The sequence below is a fragment of the Colobus angolensis genome, unplaced genomic scaffold, assembly GCF_000951035.1.
Source record: "Colobus angolensis palliatus isolate OR3802 unplaced genomic scaffold, Cang.pa_1.0 Scaffold275, whole genome shotgun sequence".
Classification (NCBI taxonomy): Eukaryota; Metazoa; Chordata; class Mammalia; order Primates; family Cercopithecidae; genus Colobus; species Colobus angolensis.
Window position 1 is genome coordinate 3,632,290 of NW_012115988.1, and position 16,986 is coordinate 3,649,275.

Sequence of the window (16,986 nt, forward strand, 5' to 3'; positions counted from 1 at the left end):
GGGAGCCTATGGAGAATTTTGGTGGCAGGAGCAGTGCTGATCTGTAAGAACGGTTGATCATCCCAAGAAATACTGTATCTGGGACTCAGAAAGCAGAGCAGTTCCTAGGAAATGATCTACATACACAAGAAACCGGGGCCCTGAAGGTTCAAGACCAATGGAGGCAAGGTAGGCCCCAGTCCCTTCTTACACACTTCAATTGGGAGAAACTGAGGGTGGTCTATGAGCAGAGAGGAGAGAGTCTGAGGACTTAAATATTGAATGCCTAGCAGGGCCAGGTAGTATCTCCTTTTACCCAAGCTTTGGTTGGCCCTGGGGATCTCCTACACAAAGCTTATCTGTTTTGCTCATTTTAGATGTTCTTTGTTTCTAGTTCCTCTGTTCAGCAATAGGAATAGTAGCATTTAATCTGTCCTGTGAGCACATCCAGAGAATGGCATTTTTGCCTCACATTTACCAAAATCTTAAAAAAAAAAAAAAGGTCAGTGCTATTGAAACAGGTACAAAAGGCGAACAATTAGTTTCACTTCTCATCTAAGCCTACTAACACTACCAAAATTTCTATCTTAAATAACTCTTGGTTAGCTTTTTTGTTAACAAGTAAAATTGGCACGATAGAAGGGAACTTTCCATTTTACCCTGAAAAAAAGATTTTTTTTTTTTTACAATGACCTTATGTAACTCTTGCACCTAAAAAAAAAAAAGTTTTCCATTTGAAAAAAGAACATGGGAAAGACTGTAAAGAAATGGATTGACTTGAATCAAATTAAGGAAAAGTGGAAAATAAAATAAAATAGATACGGTAAAGCTGATTGATGCAAGATTTTGGGTATTGAGTACAGCAGTTGAGGCTTCCCCTGCTTACTGGTTACTTTCTATTCAAATTAGAGCAAAGAGAGTTTACAAAAGGATCTCAAGGATGGGAGTTAAGGGGTTTGACTGTGGGGGAAACTTGTTCCAGGTGTAGCCCCTAACTCTGCTAGTCCAGATCCATGGTAATAGCAACAACCATCTCTTCTCCTTCAGAAGAAATTCTCCAAGAGCCTCACCCATCTCACCAGTTGTCATGATGCCAATCTTGTCAATCTGTGATTCCAGAGTAGGGCCATAGCACAAAAGGGAGTTAACAAAGGAATTCAATGATGAAAACAGCATTTCAGAAAATTAACTTGATAGCAGCATATAGTATGAACTAGAGGATATAGTAGCAATAGCAAAAAACCCTAGAGGGAAAGTAGAAAATAGTGTTTCTTGGGCACACACTCTATGCCACAAATTTGATTTTCTTACATAATTTAATCCTAAAATAACCTCTCTTCACTCTGCAGAAGTTATTATTCCTATTTTACATATGAGCAAATTAAAGGGTGATTAAATGGCTTACCCATGTTCTCACTGCAAATAAGTTCAGAATTAGGGAGAGGCAGCCTTAATGGAGATGGAAGGATGAAGCTAAGAGATGCTGTGGAGGAGGAATGGGATTTGGTGACTCCACAAGAAAGTTGAAAATGAAAGAGGAATCAAGGCTGATTTCAAACACCTAAGCCATGGTGTTAAAAGAGTAATACGAATGAAATTGGGCAAACCAGGAGATAAATTTGTAGGAAAGAAAGGAGTGTTTTTTTTTTTTTTTGAATGTTAACAATAAGTATTTTTTTAAAATTCAGCAATACAACATGATATATATTGAAAAGTAAAAATCTTCTTCCTTTTCCCATTCCTACTCCCAAATCTTAGTGACTATTCACTGCTTCTTGTGTATCCTTCTTTAAAAGTTACTTTTACACAAATAATGATCATACACTACCATTAATAGTGTATTTTTAAACTGGAGCTTTCTAGGTATGCCTCATTCTTTTTAAAAGCTGCATAGTTTTTCACTGTACTCACTTCTCCTTAACCAATTCGGTACTCACTTATACTTAACCAATTCTGTATTGATAAGTATTTTGGCTGTGTTTAGTAGGATTGTTTATGGTGTTGTTTTTGCCACTATTACTGCTTGCAACTACAAAATATTGCTGCAATGCAAATTCTTGTATGAAATTTTTTTCTTTTTTTAATGTTAATTTTAATTTTTGAGATGGTCCCTTCTTATGTTGCCAGGTTGGAGTGCAGTGGCTATTCAGTCACAATTATAGTGCCCTACAACCTCAAACTCCTGGGTTCCAGCAATCCTCCCTTCTCAGCTTCCTGAGTACTGGGACTTCATGTGTGTGCTTCATTTTTAACTGACAAATAGCAATTTTACATATTGGTGGGTTATATAATAATAATGTAAAGTGATCACATCAGGGTAATTAATATATCTATCATCTTGAACATTTATCATTTCTTTGTGTTGGGAACATTCAATATCCTCCTTCTAGTTGTTTGAAACTATATATTATTGTTAACTCTAGTCATTCTACAGTGGTATAGAACACAAGAACTTATTTATTCTATCTAGCTGTAATTTTGTATCCTTTAGCAAATCTCTCCCTATACCCCTCTTCCTTCTACCTTTCACAGCCTCTAATATCTCCTGTTCTACTTTTTACTTCTATGAGATCAACTGTTTTTTGACTTCTACATATGAGTGAGAACATGCAGTGTTTTCCTTTCTGTTCCTGCCTTATTTCACTTAACATAATGACCTCTAGTCCCATCCATGTTCCTGCAAATGACAGGATTTCTTTTTATGGCTGAATAATATTCAGCTGTTTATGTAAACATTTGCTTTACGGCTCTTTATGGTTCATTCATCTGTTTTGGGCCACCTATGTTGATTTCATATCTTGGCTGTTGTGAACAGTGTTGCAATAAACTTGGGGGTGCAGATGGCTCTTTGATATACTGGTTTCCTTTCCTTTAAATAAATGCCCAATAGTGGGACTGCTGGATCATTAGGTAGTTCTCTTTGTAGTTTTTTCCAGAACCTCCAAACTGTTCTCCATAGTGGCTGTACTAATTTACATTCCCACCAACAATGTATGTGTTCTCATTTCTCTGCAGCCTCACCAGGATTTATTTTTTGTCTTTTTGATAATGGTCATCCTAAATGGAGTGAGATTATACCTCACTGTGGTTTTGATTCTGATGATTAGTGATACTGATCATTTTTTCATATATTTGTTGGCCATTTATATGTCTTCTTTTGAGAAATGCCCATTCAGAAATCAGAATGTTTGGGTTTTTTGCTGTTGAGATGTTTGAGCTCCTTGTATATTTGGGATATTAATCCCATGTTTGATGAATAGCTTGCAAATATTTTCTCTCATTCTGTTAGTTGTCTTTTTACTCTGTTGATTATTTCCTTTGCTATGCAGATGCTTTTTAGTTTTATATAATCCATTTGTTTATTTTCGCTTTTGTTGCCTGTGCTTTTGAGGTCTTATTCATAAAATATTTTCCCAAACCAATATCCTCAGGCATGTCCCCTGTATTTTCTCCCAGTATTTTTATGGCTTCGGGTCTTACGTTTAGGTATTTGATCCCATTTTAGTTGATTTTTGTATATGATGAGAGATGTGGGCCTGGTTTCATTCTTCTGCATATGAATATCCAGTTTTCCTAGCATCATTTATTGAAGAGACTGTCCTTTCCTCCAGTGAGTGTTCTTGGTGCCTTTATCAAAAATCAGTTGGCTGTATGGATTCACTTATAGGTTCTCTACTCTGTTCCATTGGACTATGTGTCTGTTTTTACGCCAGTACCGTGCTGTTTTGGTTACTATAGGTTTGTAGTATATTTTGAAGTCTAGTAGTGTGATGCCCTCAGATTTGCTCTTTTTTTCCTCAGGGTTTTTTGGCTATTTGGGATCTTTTGGGGTTCTATACAAATTTTAAGATTTTTTTTTTCTATTTCTGTGAAGAATGTCTTTGGTATTTTCATCAGGATTGCACTGAATCTGTCAATTTATTTGGGTAGTATTGTATGCAATTTTAAAACATATTTATGAACATGTATTTCTCTTTCTTTCTTTTTTTTTTTGAGACAGAATCTCATTCGCACTGTCCCCCAGGCTGGAGTGCAATGGTGCGATCTCGGTTTACTGCAACCTCTGCCTCACGGGTTCACATGATTCTCCTGCCTCAGTCTCCCAAATAGCTAGGATTACAGATGCACACCACCACACCCGGCTAATTTTTTGTATTTTTAGTAGAGACAGGGTTTCACTATGTTGACCAGACTGGTCTCAAACTCCTGATCTCGTGATCTGCCCTCCTCAGTCTCCCAAAGTGCTGGGATTACAGGCAGGAGTCACTGTGCCCAACCTATGAACATGTATTTCTAAGAGAAATTCATAAAAATGGCAGAGCTGGCTGGGTGCAGTGGTTCATGCCTGTAATCCCAGCACTTTGGGAGGCCGAGGCAGGTGGATCCCCAAGGTCAGGAGTTCAGACTAGCAGCATGGCCAACACAGTGAAACCTCGTCTCTACTAAAAATACAAAAAATTAGCCAGGTGTGGTGGTAGGCACCTGTAGTCCCAGCTACTTGGGAGGTTGAGGCAGGAGAATCGTTTGAACCTGGGAGGTGGAGGTTGTAGTGAGTCAAGATTGCACCACTGCACTTCAGCCTGGGCAACAAGAGTGAAACTCCATCTGAAAAAAAAAAAAAAGAAAAAAGAAAAAGGAAAAAGAAAAGAAATGGAAGAGCTAGGTCAAATAATATTTTAAATTGTAATAAATGCCCTTTAAATTTTGATAAATATTACCAAATAAACATACTAACAAACAGTTGTACCTACAGAACACGGGAGGGCCTGATTCTCCACACTTTTATTAGTGTGTGTGTATATATATATATATATATACTTGTGTGTGGTGTGTGTACATATATATATATATTTTTATTTTTTTTTTGGAAATGGAGTCTCACTCTGTCACCCAGGCTGGAGTGCAACATTGTGATTTCAGCCCACTGCAACCTCTGCCTCATAGGTTCAAGTGATTCTCTTGCCTTAGCCTCCCAAGTAGCTGGGATTACAGGTGCCTGCCACCACACTCGGCTAATTTTTATATTTTTAGTACAGACGGAGTTTCACCATGTTGACCAGGCTGGTCTTGAACTCCTGACCTCAGGTGATCTGACCTCAGGTGATATGCCTGCCTTGGCCTCCCAAAGTGCTGGGATTATAGGTGTGTGTCACAGCGTCCAGCCAGACTGTGTATTTTCAAACTAATTCATCTTGCCAAACTGACACATGAATAATGTTACTATATTGTTTTAAGTTGCTGCATGAAATGTTTTTTGAGTTTGAGGAGCTGTAAGGTCACTTACAAAGAGCATTCTTGTAGGTAGCTGGAAGTATAGGATCTACATTTGAATGAACAAGGAGGAGTATAGATGTTGATTTTGGAATCATGCCCATGAAAAACTAAAGTGTTCTAAAAAAGTAAGTGTACAGTTAAAAGAGGCGAGGAACAAAACTAAACTCTGGGGATGAGAAGTGATGACAGAAAGAGGAAGATGAATAACCAATAACGAAACTATAAGGCCTAGGAAAATTCAGAGACATTTAAGATTACAGAAGGCAAAGGGGGAGAGTCCAGGAAGTGAGACATGTCATATGTTGCATCAAGAACCAGGAAAATAGCCAAAAAAGAAGTTATTTGCTTTGTCAGATAAATGAAAACAGGTTTAGTCAGTTTTATTATCCATATGTTGGAACTCATGTGAGCCACATCAATGGTTGAAACCTTTACTATTTATTAGAAAATTCCACCATAACATGACTGATAGAAACCGAGCCAACTCTTCAAATTTTTCCAGAGATGAAGTTGGCCCATTTCCAGAATGTTAAATAATGCTGGCAATAAAATGGAGAGTAGTTTTGAAATGACCATTCTCACCATCCCATCCCAATGTACCCTGCACACCCATTGTTTTACTAGCAGTTGCACCTCTTAAATGAAGACTCTAGCAATGCAGGAGAGGCCTGAAAGGTTGAAGATAAAAGGTTATCGTGTTATATCTAAATGTATACAATTTAATCTTTATTCCAGTACTGCTATAAGAAGTCTATTCACACTGCTACACATAATAAAATGAACTCAAATAAGAAGCAATAAAAAAATCATGACTTATTCTTGGAATGAGAATCATGAACCCTAGGTGACTGATATCAAGACTGTGCAAAGTGTACTTTCTGCCAGTGTCTTAGCATCGCCTCCCACTCCCTTCCTCAACCACCCACACCCTCCATATATATCTGAAGATGACTTCAACTCCACTATGCCACTCTAATCCAAGCTCTTCCAACGGAAGAAGAATGCCTTATAATTGTATTCTACAGGGTTATTTCTTGTCTTCCTTTTGTACTCTCAAGACTCAGGTTTGACCAAGATAAAAAACATCAGAAAATATAATTTGTTTCTGACTGGTGATTACTCACTGATTTTACTTTTTGCTCTCTATTCTGAAATATGAGTTTTCATCTGATGTCTCTGGACTCATCTGTGTGGTGGTGGTGGTGGTGCTGCTGCTGCTGTTTTAGCTTTTTAAGAGATAGGGTCTTGCTACGATGCCCAGGCTGGAGTGAGGTGGCTATTCAAAGATGCAATTATAGCACACTACATCCTCAAACCCTCTGCGCTCAAGTGATCCTCCCGCCTTGGCCTTTCAAACAGTTGGGACTCCAGGCACACACCACGGTGGCTGGCTCTGGACTCATCTTTACACTGAGAGGGATTAGTAGAAATTCATATTAAATTTAGGAATTATATATTTGGTGGGTTAGACTCCTTTTGGGGTCAATCTTTATGAATTACATAATAATAACTGTCTTGGCTGGGTGCAGTGGCTCACACCTGTAATCCCAGCACTCTGGGAGGCTGAGGCAGGTGGATCACCTGAGATCAGGAGTTCGAGACCAGCCTGGCCAGCATGGCAAAACCTCATTTTTACTAAAAATACAAAAAAGTTAGCTGGGCGTGATGCCAGTCACCTGTAAACCCAGCTACTCAAAAGGCTGAGGCAAGAGAATCGCTTGAACCCAGGAGTTGGAAGTTGCAGTGAGCCAAGATGGCTCCATTGTACTCCAGCCTGGGTGACAGAGCAGGACTCTGTCTCAAAACAAAAACAAACAAACAAACAAACAAAAGAACAACTGTCTCATTTCCAACTTCTCAGGGAAACAAAAGAGATGCTCTGAATGGACACACTGGGTCCTTGAAAATGAAGCCTGGAGTCATACTGATTTTAAAAAAATCAGTATGATTTGAAGTCAAGGCATAATAGTAAGTCCAGGGGAGGTGAGGTTTTGCTGCCTCCATGACCAAGAGATTTGCCTCCCAGTGTAATTTCTGCCCATTTTGTCAGTGATGTTTGGGGATGCACCTACAGTCACACACTGGTCAACTCAGGAGAAGGAAAACAAGTTCATTATTTAAATGAGTCCACTAATTGTTACACACAAATTGTCATAATTGGCCGGTCAGTCTAGCCACAATATTAAGTCTCTTAACTTTACTCTGTAACTTTTCATATTTCTTCACATATGCAAGTCTGATGAAAACTATGGGCACTTTCCCCTGAAAAATTCATATTTGAGTACCCACCCCACCCTCTGACACACAAACATGCACACACGTGTCTTTTGTAGAGCTTTAATAGATTCCCTGAATTCTAACCACATATCCCTGGGGGTGCGCAGATAGGCACTTCTGTTACCTTTAAATGAGTTTGAGTCAGGAAAATTTTATCCAGAAATTCTTCTAGTAGAATTCAGCACAGTCAAGAGGCCATACCTTTCAGGCTATAGAGTAGGGTGATACAACACTACTAAATATAAAAATACCCCTCTCAAAAGTGATATGAGTAATGTGCTATCACATCTGGAACAATCCTGTTGGCTTGGGAGAACATGGATGGACCTCCAAAATCCCCTTTTTTAAACAAGTGCTTCTTACATGCAGGCCAGTCACGGTGGCTCACATCTGTAATCTCAGCACTTTGGGAGGCCCAGGCAGGCAGATTACCTGAGGTCAAGAGTTCAAGACCAGCCTGGCCAACACGGCAATACCCTATCTCTACTAAAAATACAAAAATTAGCCCAGGAGCAGTGGCTTACACCTGTAATCCCATTACTTTGGGAGGCCGAGGCAGGAGGACCAGGATCATCTGAGGTCAGGAGTTCGAGACTAGCCTGACCAACATGGTGAAACCCTGTCTCTACTGAAAATACAAAAAATTATCCAGGCATGGTGGCACATGCCTGTAATCCTAGCTACTCGGGGATGCTGAAGCAGTAGAATCACTTGAACCATGCAGGCAGAGGTTGCAGTGAGCCGAGATCACGCCACTGCACTCCAGCCTGAGTGACAGAGCAAGACTCAGTCTCAAAAAAAAAAAAAACAAAAAGAAGAAGAAAAGAAAAAATTAAGTACACTTCCTTCCACCATAAATGAAGAACAGAATGAAACGGGACTTTTTACCTCAATCCTAATTTGTAAATGGGGTCACATTAAGATTTCAGTATAAAATTTGAAACTGTTTTTTCTTTTAAAAGAAAGAATGGTGATTCTAGTCTATCATATTTATGCTTTAAATTAATATGCTTGCTTACTTGTTTATTGACTCAACAACCTCATTGAGCACTGGCTACTTGCCCAGCACTGTGCTAGGGACATGGGACAGAAAGATAAATAAATACACACAGTCCATCTCCAAGAAGTGGGAGAATGGTGAGAAACCAAGAGCAGTATTTAATGCAAGGCATAATGTCAACTACAGGGATAAAGTGTGACAAGCTAGAAAAAGAACTGTTTTCTAGGATATAGAGGTAAGTCAATACATTTGCTGCATTAAGCCTTAAATATTAAATATTAAGTGTGCTTCTAAGTTATAATCATACAATGGCTTTAAATATAGTTTAGTAACATATACTACCAAAGCTTTAACTCCATGAAACTTGGGCTAAACTTTTAAAGGATATTCCTTATTTTGGTGTTTGAGGAAAAGTTTTTGCTGTTCCTTTTCTTTTCTTTTCTTTTTTTTTTTTAAGAAATAAAATGAACACTGATCATAATGGCTAAAACTGAAAAAGACTGATAGTGCTAAATGGTGGCAAGGATAGGAGCAACTGGAACTCTCATATGTCGAGTGTAGGAATTTAAATCAGTAAAAACCACTTTTCAAAAATTATTTGGCAGTTTCATATAAAGTTGAATATATTTCTATTCCATGACTTAGCAATCCTCCCAGGGCCCAAGAGAAATAAAAATATGTTTACAAAAGACTTTTATAAGAAAGTTTGTAACAGCTCCACATTGGAAACAATCCAAATGTTCATTAACAAGAGATTAAATAAACAGAGTTTGTCATATTCATACTAATGAAATACTATTCAACAATAAAAAGAATGGACAACTCATACACATAACAATATAGATGAACCTCAAAAATATTGTGCTGTGAGATAGCAGCCAGGCACAAAAGAGAACGTACTGTATGTCCCATTTGTATGAAGTTTTAGAACAGGCCAAACTAATGAAAGATGACAGAAATCACAACAGAAGTTGCCTCTGTGAGTTGCTGTGATGAACTGAGAAGAAACATGAAGGAATTTTCAGAGAGAGGAACATTCTCCACATTGGGAGGGTGATTGTTACGTGATGTGGTAGGCAGAATAATGGCTCCCAAAGATTCCCACAACCTAATACTCCAAACCTGAGAATATGATATCTTATATGGCAAAAAGGACTTTGCAGATGTGATAAAAGTTGAGGACTTCGCTGGGCGCAGTGACTCACACCTGTAATCCCAGCACTTTGGGAGGCGGAGGTGGGGTGGATCACAAGGTCAGGAGTTCAAGACCAGCCTGGCCAATATGGTGAAACTCTGTCTCTACTAAAAATATAAAAATTAGTCAGGCATGGTGGTGCAAGCCTGTAGTCCCAGCTACTCGGGAGGCTGAGGCAGAAGAATTGCTTGAATCCGGGAGGCAGAGTTGCAGTGAGCTGAGATCGTGCCACTGCACTGCAGCCTGGGCGACAGAGTGAGACTCTGTCTAAAAAAAAAGAAAAAAATAGTTAAGGAGTTTGAGAATGGGAGATTATCTGGGTGGGTCTAATCTAACCATATGAGCCCTTAAAAGTAGAGACATTTCCCTGGCTGTGGGCAGAGATAATGGTATCAGACAAAAAGGGCAGAAAGATATAATATTGCTGGTGTTGAAGATGCAGGAAGGGGTCATGAGTCAAGGAATGTGGGTGGTCTCTAGAAATAAGAAGAGATCAGCAAATAGATTCTCCTTCAGAGCCCCCAGAAAGGAACACAGCCCTGTCAACACCTTGATTTTAGTCCAATGAGATCCATGTCAAGCTTCTGACCTACAGAAGTGTAAGATAATAAATTTGTGTTGTTTTAAGTTATTACATTTGTGATGATTTGTTACAGGATCGATAGAGAACTAACACACATAGGTATATGCATTTGTCAAAACTCATCAAAAGGTACATTCAAGATCTATATATATCGCTGTATGTAAATTATACCTTGCTATGGATTGAACTGTGTTCCCCAAAAAGATACGATGAAGTTCTAATCCCCAGTACCTCAGAAAGCCTTTATTTGGAAATAGGGTCATTGCCAATATAATTAGTAAAGACAAGGTTATACTAGAGAGTGGGATAGGCCCTTAACCCAAAATGACTATTGTCCTTATAAGAAGGGGAAAGACAAAGATATACGGTGAGAATGCCATGCAGTGACAGGGGCAGAGACTCAAGTGACGCAGCTGCAAGATGAGGAATGCTAAAAAGTGATCACCAGGAACTAGAAAGAGTCAAGCAGGGATACCACTCAGTGTCTGCTGGGGGTGTGGCCTTGCTGATGCCTTGATTTTGGAGTTCTAGTCTCTGAAACTATAGAATAAATGTCTATTGTTTGAAGTCACCCAGTTTGTGACACTTTGTTATGGCAACCCTAGGAAATTAATATATATCTCAAAAGTTTGTTTAAATCTGGAGTAACAAAAAGAAATAAAATAGTACAGATACAGTTGAAGCCCCTTTCATAGTCCTCCCAGTAAACTTCTTCCCTCTCTCCATGGAGGTAACCAGTATCCTTAATTTCTTATCTATCATTCCATTGCTTATTTTTATACATTTGCTATATATCTACGAATCAAGTATTTTTGCATGTTTTTATTTTTTCATTTATTGGAACAAAAATAGAAACTCCTCATTTCTTTTTTTTTGATAAGTGTATGGGTACAATGATTTGATATGCGTGTACATTATGAAATGACTACCACAGTGAAGCTAATGAAACCTCTATCACCTCACAGTTACCTTTTCTGTGTACATGTATGGTGAGAACACTTACGGGCTACTGTCTCAGCAAATTTCAAGTATACAATACAGTCTAATTAACTGCAGTCACTGTGCTATACAACAGATCACAACAATTCATTCATCTTATAACTGAAGGTTTATACACCCAGCCTCTGGAAATCACCACTTTATTCTCTGTTTTTATGAATTCAACCTTTGTTTTGTTTTTGTTTTAATGTATTGGTTTGTTTTTATTTTGTTCTGCTTTTCTGAGACCAGGTCTCAGTCTGTCACCCAGGCTGGAGTGCAGTGGCGTAATCTCAGCTTACTGCAACCTCCATCTCCTGGGCTCAAGCCGTCCTCCCACCTCAGCCGCCTGAGTAGGGATGACAGGCATGTGCCACCACACCCAGCTAATTTTTAAAATGTTTTATAGAGATGGGGTCTCAAACTGGACCAGCCCAGGCTGGTCTCAAACTCCTGTGCTCGAGCAATCCACCCGCCTTGGCCTCCCAAAGTGCTGGGATTACAGGTGTGAGCCACCACACCTGGCCTGTACTGTTATTTTTTAATAGAAACCACATCACTTCATTTGTTACAGCAAATAATAAATGAGACATAATAATTCAAAAGGGCCCCCAAAAGCCTTCTCTTCCCACAAAATAACAGAAAAAATAAGCACCTCTATCACCCGAGCCTTTGGTTAATTTTTTCTGTTGATCCCTGTTCTCTCATCCACATCAGCATGCTGCTTCCAAAATGGAATTTTGCCTTCAACTGTTACACGAGCTAAGATGTTGGTCCATCAACTTGCCTTCATAATGTAATGGAGGTCCCTAACTTAGCTGAGGCATCTGGACAAGAATTTGATTTCAACTTCATTCTAAGGCCCATGACTGGTTTCTTTAAAAAGCTGCAGGTGAATGAGGTAGAAAGGACAGAGACATGAGATTGAAACTAGAGAAGGATGAAGAGGATGACTGCCACGCACTATAGGACCACAGGCCTCTCAAGGCTGAAAACTCAAAGAGCAGTGTGACACCCATACAGCGGGGGAGAGCACATGCCTTCAGTTTCTCCTGCAACATGGGCCATGGGGCAAAAATCTGGATGGCAAATGTCACCATGATGAAGGCATACAGGCACCAGGGAGGGCATGAGGACAGGCAGACAGAAGCAACGATGGCCATGTTCAAGGACAATGTGACGGATACAATGGCAGCATTGGTGCCACAGTGAAAGAAGATGAGGTGGTCTAACAGCGTGAAGACTGACACAGCACAGATGGTGTCAGTGCTGACAAACTGTCAGGGTCTTTGACCCTAGCAAACAGCCATAGACAAAAGTAATGAAGACGACAGGCTCTTCAAGTCAGCCCACCAGACATGCCCACTCTACTTCCACCCTTCACCTCTATTCAAGATCAAATAAAACATATGCAGTCAGTGAAGAAGCCAGGCCAGTCCCACAAGGCCAGTAGGAGACCAGAAACCCTTTGTCCATGTAACACCAGATGACCACAAAAATATAGACACCACGCAGCTGATAGATCACCACACTCAACTCAAATACCCCAGTCCAATATTGGTATTTCTGAGCATAGATGTTTTTCTGCAGTTCTTTCAGGTCCACATAGTTATCAAGGAACGGCTGTCACTCACATAAGGCCTTCTGCCACTTGGCCTCCTTAGTGTTAGTTACAGGTTGGCATGATTTCTTTATACACTATCTACTGTCTTATAATGCAGAGTAGATAGCGGATAAAGGGTATTAGGCTACTTATAAGGTCAGTAGACTATCAACCAGACTACCTAGTGGATTGAGGATATTTATTTTCTTTTTTTTGCTATTATAAATATTGCATATTTATATATTCTAGAAATATTCATTAACATGAGTCAATGTTTGTTCAGGATACATACTAGTGGAATTGCCAGGTCTTAGAAGATATATATCTTCAATTTGACAAGACAGTGACACGCTGCTATCAGAAATGACTGCCCCAATTTACAACTCACAACGATAGTATAAGGGTTCCTATTGCTCCACAGCCTCTGTGACACTTGGTATTTTCAGGCATTTCATTTTTACCATCTGAAAGACAAAAGCAGATTTATCATAAAGCAAATGAGGTTTAGGCTTCAGGACCTTTCATTTGCATGGGCCCCTTCAAAGGCCCTGTAGTTAATTTTATACGGGAAATTTTGTAATCTTTTTCTTAAAACGAGATCCACAAATTGCATAATCTTCATGCTCCACTGAAGCTAGTTACAGCCCTGCTAATGATGGATGCGAAATGTATATGGTTGTACTTACTTTTCCCTGATTACTAGTGAACTTGAACATATTTTCATATGTTAATTGGCACTTCAAGTTTTCTGTGAATTTTGCCTTTTGTTTATTGATTTGTAGGAGTTCTTGATATCTTCTGGATATTAATCTTTTTTAAGACTTAACTGGGCAAATACCTTGTTCAGTGTAGAGCTTGTCTTCACTTTCGTTGTAGTGTCTTCCATGTTTTAATTTTAATAAAGTTGGATTTGTTAATCGTTTCCTTTATGATATGCACATTTATGTGACTTGTTGAAGAAATACTTTTATTCCAGGGTTATAACAGCATACTTTTTCTTCTAAAAGTTTAAAATTTTACCTTTTCTATTTAGGCCTTTGGTCAATTGAAAAAATGTGTGTGCAATTGCTGCGAAATAGAGATCTAATTTTTTTTCATTCCACATGGATAGCCATTTGTCTCAGCACCATTTATTGAATAGTCCATCTTTTCTCTAATGCCTTCTCTATTATATATCAAGTTTCAACACATGTTTCTAGGCCTTCTGTCCTGTTCATTGTTATGTTTATTTCCCACGGCACGAACATGTAACTGCCATAGTTACTATAGCTTGATAATAATGTCTTTATATCTGCAAAATAAGTTTCCCCATTTTTTCTTCTTCAAAGTTGTCAACAAATGTTGCATGTTCTCACTAATACGTGGGAGCCAAAAAAGTGGATCTCATGGAGACAGAAAGTAGAATGATGGCTACCCACAGGCTGCGAAAAGTAGCAGGGAGGGGGGATGGAGAGCTGTTGATTAATGAGTACAAACGTACAGTTAGATAGAAGGAGTAAGTTCTAGTGCTGGATAACACGGTAAGGTGGCTATAGTTAACAATAAATTATTGTATAGTTCAAAATAGCTAGAAGAGAACATTTGGAATGTTCCCAACACAGAAATGATAAATGTTTGAGGTGATAGATATCATTATTACACCAATTTGATCATCACACATTGTATGCATATACCAAAATATCACATATACCCCATCAATATGTACAACTATTAGGCATCAATTTCAAAAATTGTCTTGACTTTTCTTGGCCCTTTGTGGTTCCATACAAGTTTTAGGACAAGTTTGTCCAGTTCTATGAAAAAAAAAAGAAAAGTTTTTTCATTGTAATAGCATTTATGTAATATATTAATTTGAAGAAAACATCTATATGATATTGAACTTTCACATTCATGAAGATTTATGGCTTTATATTTTTCTTAGGTTTTGTTGTTGTCCTTTACAATGTTTTGTAATTCTCTCTATAAAGTTCATCATTATGTATCTTTAGATAAGATTTACTCCAGCCAGGCACGGTGGCTTTTGCCTGTAATCCCAGCACTTTGGGAGGTCGAGGTAGCAGGATAGCTTGAGGCCAGGAGTTGGAGACCAGCCTAGACAACATAGAAAGAACCCATCTCTACAAAATAAAATTAAAATTAAAAAATTTACTCCTGTAATCCCAGCACTTTGGGAGGCCGAGGCGGGCAGATCGCGACGTCAAAAGCTCGAGACCAGCCTGACCAACATGGTGAAATCCTGTCTCTACTAAAAATACAAAAATTAGCCGGGTGTGGTGGTGCACACCTGTAATCCCAGCTACTCAGGAGGCTGAGGCAGGAGAATCACTTGAACCTGGGAGGCAGAGGTTGCAGTGAGCTGAGATCGCACCACTGCACCCCAGCCTGGGCAACAGAGTGAGACTCCATCTCAAAACAAATAAATAAATAAAATTAGCCAGGTGTGGTGGCATGTGCCTGTAGTCCAAGCTACTTGGGAGGCTGAGGCAGGAGGATCACTTGAGCCCAGGAGTTCAAGGTTTCAGGGAGCTATGATTGAGCCACTATATTCCAGCCTCAGTTACAGAGCCAGACCTTGTCTCTTAAAAATAAAAAACAAAAAGAATTTATTTCTACTTATCTTTGTAGCTTTTGTTGCTATTACCAATGATATCTTTCTTTTTATTACATTTACTACATGGTTATTATTAGTATATAAGAAGGCTATATACTATGTAATATATATATAATGTAATAATTTGCCTTTGTTCAGCTTGTATCCATCAATCTTGCAAAACTCTCTTATTTGTTGTAAAATAAATCATTTTTATGCTGATCAATAATTCTGAGTCTCTCCCTTTAAGTGCAATATTTTCCAGTTCTTTCATCAACCAAACCTAAATACAAAATTTAATCAGTGTATAGTGGTTCTGAATAAATGTGCTGTACATCTCTTAAAATAATAAAAAGCAGTATTATACAGTAGTTAAAGACATGACAAAGTTAGGCTTTCTGGATTCTAGCTGGCTTCAATAAAAGCCAATAAAAATAAAAACTTGAGATTTCACCACAAATGAAATCTCAATATATTCATTTGTAAAGTAGGAATAAAAATACTAAGCTATCTATGGTTTTTATGAGGATTAAATGGGATAAACCAAATAAAATACATTGCAAAGTTCCTAGCCCATAGTAAACACTAATTAAAGTTAGCTAATATTGATAAAAGTATGATAAGTGGCACCACACCTCATTCAATTATGCAGTTAGCACAGGTGTGAGCCAGATTTAAAAACACAGGTTAGATTAATTTCTAACAAATGCTAGTGACCTGTCCACATTCTTTTGGCATTGTCTTATATCAAACATATTTCATTGCTTGAACTGTAACTGTACCACTATTTACTGAGTCATCGTTCTGTGTTAGATTCAGTCTAGGTACTGGGCATACAGTAGTGAATTCATCAAAGTCCTTGCCTGCGTGGGGCTTTTATTTTAATGAGAAAGCCAAACATTAGCCAAGTAAATAATTGTGTATTTTAAAATTATGATGCTATGTTTTAAAAAGTACATGCAAATTAACCAAGGGACTGAAAAAATATTCTGAGAGAATGCCACAAGAGGGGCTAATTGAGATTGGGAAGTCAAAGTGGTTCTCTTTGAGAAAGTGATGTTGAAGCTGAGTAACAGTCAAACTGAGAGGGAGAGAGAAGTGCATTTAAGCAGAGGAAATGATGTCTGCAAAGAGTGGGCAAATTTGGTACTACAAGAGGCCATCATGGTGGGAGTGGAGAAAACAAAAGTAAGAGCAAGGTCGGATGAGGTTAGAGAGTTGTGCAGTGGGAGGTCATGCAAAGACTTTGGAAGCCTGTTTTCCTCCATATAATCATCAGCCGCACAAAGAGGACTAGTGTGAAAAGATCATTCTGATTAATGAGTGGTAAAGAGATAGGGAGGGCTGCGAGAGGAAGCAAGAAATGCAGCAAAAGGTAAGAGTGAAGATGAAGAAAAGTGATGGCTTTGGGATGTATTTTGGAGGCATACTCAATAGGGCTTAAGGATGGATTGGCTGCGGGTGGGGATAAGGTCTGCAAGAGGAAGTGTCAGAGATGGTTCCTGGG

General features: G+C 38.7%; 1 pseudogene; it reads right to left on the reverse strand.

The window, feature by feature from the left end:
* Positions 1–12,100: 12,100 nt before the first annotated feature.
* On the reverse strand, positions 12,101–16,217 carry LOC105516137 (annotated as a pseudogene).
* Between the last annotated feature and the right edge of the window lie 769 nt (positions 16,218–16,986).